The sequence below is a fragment of the Salvelinus sp. IW2-2015 genome, unplaced genomic scaffold (genome assembly GCF_002910315.2).
Source record: "Salvelinus sp. IW2-2015 unplaced genomic scaffold, ASM291031v2 Un_scaffold906, whole genome shotgun sequence".
Lineage (NCBI taxonomy): Eukaryota > Metazoa > Chordata > Actinopteri > Salmoniformes > Salmonidae > Salvelinus > Salvelinus sp. IW2-2015.
In genome coordinates this window covers 442,572-445,949 of record NW_019942640.1, presented here as the reverse complement: position 1 = coordinate 445,949, position 3,378 = coordinate 442,572, and positions in this window count along the sequence as shown.

Here is a 3,378-nt window from a genome sequence, read left to right as displayed (position 1 = left end):
CCACCCCTCCCCCAAATGCATGAACTAGTGAACAACAACGCTTAGCCTCTACTCCGCTTATCACTACAGTTAAGCGGAAGTTACATACACCTTAGCAAATACACTTAAACTCAGTTTTCACAAATTCCGACATTTAAACCCTAGTAAAGATCCTGTCCATAGTCAGTTAGATAAACCATTCTAATTTAAGATGTGAAATGTCAGAATAATATAGAAGAGAATGATTTATCTTCCACTTTTATTTCTATCATACCATTCCCAGTGAGTCAGAAAGTTTACCTCACACCAATAGTATTTAGAGCATTGCCTTGAAAATGTTCACTTGAAAATGTTTCGATAGCCCTTCCACAAAGCTTCCCACAATTAACAGTTGGTGAATTTGTCCATTCCCTCCTGACAAACTGCTTAAACATGAGTCAGGTTTGTAGCCTCCTTGCTGCACACACTTTTCATATTTCTATAGGATTGATCAGCTTTGTGGCTATCAGACACTCCGCACATACCTTACTTATTTCCTAACTATTTTCCCAAACTTGGAAGTAGCTTGGGTCATGTCCATTTGAAGACCCTATTTCACCAAGCTTTAACTTCCTGACGGATTAACTTAGGTTGCTTCCAAAATTAAACATTAATTTTCCATCCACATAATTTTCTTCCTCATGACCATCTATTGTGAAGTGCACCAGTCCCCCTGCAGCAAAGCACCCCCACAACATGATGCTGCCACCCCTGCTTCATGGTTGGATGTTCTTCACGCTTGCAAGCATCCTCCTTTTCTCCAAACTTAAACTGGTCATATGCCATACAGTCTATTTTTGTTTCATCAGACCAGAGGACATTCTCCAAAAGTAAATCTTTTCCCCCATGTCAGCTGCAAACCATATTCTGATTATGCGCTGTTTTTGAGCAGGCTCTTCCTTCTGAGCCAGCCTTTCATTATGTCTATATGGGACCTGTTTACTTGAACTAATACTTTTTAACCGTCCTCCAGCATCTTCACCATCTGTCTTTGCGTTTCTGATTCGATTTGCACTTGCGCCACCAAAGTACTTCATCTCTAGAGACGCTGCTTTCCCAAGGCGTTCTTATTTACGTTACATTGTTCTGTACAGGATGAACATGGTACCTTCAGCATTTGAAAATCTCTCCAACGGATGAACCCAACTTGTTGCGAGTCTACAAATTCCAAAATTGAATCCGGAGCAGTTGCATATCTGTTAATTACACCATTCCATGCAATCTGGTACCTCGAAACTCTCTTCCCAACTACCTTGCAATCTATCATGCCACACTACTAAATGTCCATTGTCCCAAATAAACTTATACTTTCCTATACTCACAATTTTCTTTAAAACCAATGATGTCGTTAATGCTGACAAGACAATTCCTACTTTTTCCCCCTTCCACTTCCTCTCCATCTTTTGCGGTAATGCTGCAATTAATGTAATTTTCTACTACAGCCAACATTCTGTCTGTGTCAGCTGCATGTTACCTAACTCCACCAGTCCTATTTATATTTAATTACAAATACCTGTACAAAAAAAATCTATATTTTTATCTATTAGTATAGTTGAGTTTTAACCCAATATTTTGTTTTATTTGTTCGCTTTTCTGGTTGAATAATTGAAATTCAACCAACATCTATGGCATTTAATAAAAATTGTGATATTGGGAAGATTATCAATAGTATTCTCATTTAATGGTTATAGCCTGTTGTCTCAGATCTCTTGTTCTGTCTTGAACTTGACAACTCTAACTCACAAACAGATCTGGGAACCAGCGGCCGTTTGTAGCATGTTTTCAGATAGGAGTGCGAACCTTGATTCAGTTTTGCCTTTACACCCAATGGTCGATTCCACTTGGGAGTTCATACTTCCCTATGCACGCCTTTCCTAATGCACTCTCAAGTAGTTGATTCGACTTACCTTATTCATTCGCATAAGTGCTCTGCAGTTGGCTACCTTACGCTTTCCTTTCTGAATAAATCTCACTCGACCACTGAAAGCCCTCCCACTTGCTGGCCAACAGATTCTCTCGTGGAGACTTCATTCAATAGAGCTTTCAGTACCTTTAATTATAATTTTGTCGACAGACTCAATAAAATACATCGAGAGATCTGGTTCAGAATATAGGGATCAATGAAAGAAAGCCCTCTATGCGTATTCGACTCCGTTTCAGCACCAACTGGTAGATTTAATAATACTCTGATCTTGTAGATTATTTATGGATATTTTAGGGTTATGAAAGTATGAATCATTTTTTAAAAATGGTTTGGAGAGCCTTTACACAAGAAATAGTGTATATTGATGAATACAGAATACTGTGGTTTGATTCAAATTCAAGTTCAAAAGTGTTCAATAATCCTATAAATCAGCCATGATCCTCACTAATCATGGAACTGTATGACAACGGTCCAGTCGTGGTGAACCGTGCTCCAGTCTCCACGTTTAACCTGCTAGTGTGGTCTGAGTTTTATAATGATTCAAATGTCCCTAATTATTGCACAACGTTAGGCTAACATGATCCGCTAATGCTAGCAACCTCCAGGAACAGCTTACGCGGACGTGACATAGAAAAGAAAGGTAAACGGAATGGAATGATGCAAAATGTAAGCTACGAATTGAAGAAAACTAACACTAAAGTGACAGTTATAAATGTATATGGGTATTACTGAAGGTGGCTCCTGATAGTGGCTACTATTAAACATGATACAAATTGTAAAATAAAATATATAATTAAAACATTCTAAAACGCATACATCAACACGGCAGGTTCAGCCCTACAGAAACCTATAGCTTGGGTCTCCAGATTTCATCAACTACAGGTTCAGCCCTACAGAAACCTATAGCTTGGGTCTCCAGATCATAACTAACAGGTTCAGCCCACAGAAACCTATAACTTGGGTCTCCAAATTTCATCAACTACAGATTCAGCCCTACAGAAACCTATAGCTTGGGTCTCCAGATTTCATCAACTACAGGTTCACCCTACAAGAAACCTATAGCTTGGGTCTCCAGATTTCATCAACTACAGGTTCAGCCCTACAGAAACCTATAGCTTGGGTCCAGATTTCATCAAACTACAGATTCAGCCCTACAGAAACCTATAGCTTGGGTCTCCAGATTTCATCAATTACAGATTCAGCCCTACAGAAACCTATAGCTTGGGTCTCCAGATTTCATCAACTACAGATTCAGCCTCACGAAACCTATAGCTTGGGTCTCCAGATTTCATCAACTACAGATTCGCAGCCCTACAGAAACCTATAGCTTGGGTCTCCAGATTTAATCAACTACAGATTCAGCCCTACAGAAACCTATAGCTTGGGTCTCCAGATTTCATCAACTACAGATTCAGCCCTACAGAAACATATAGCTT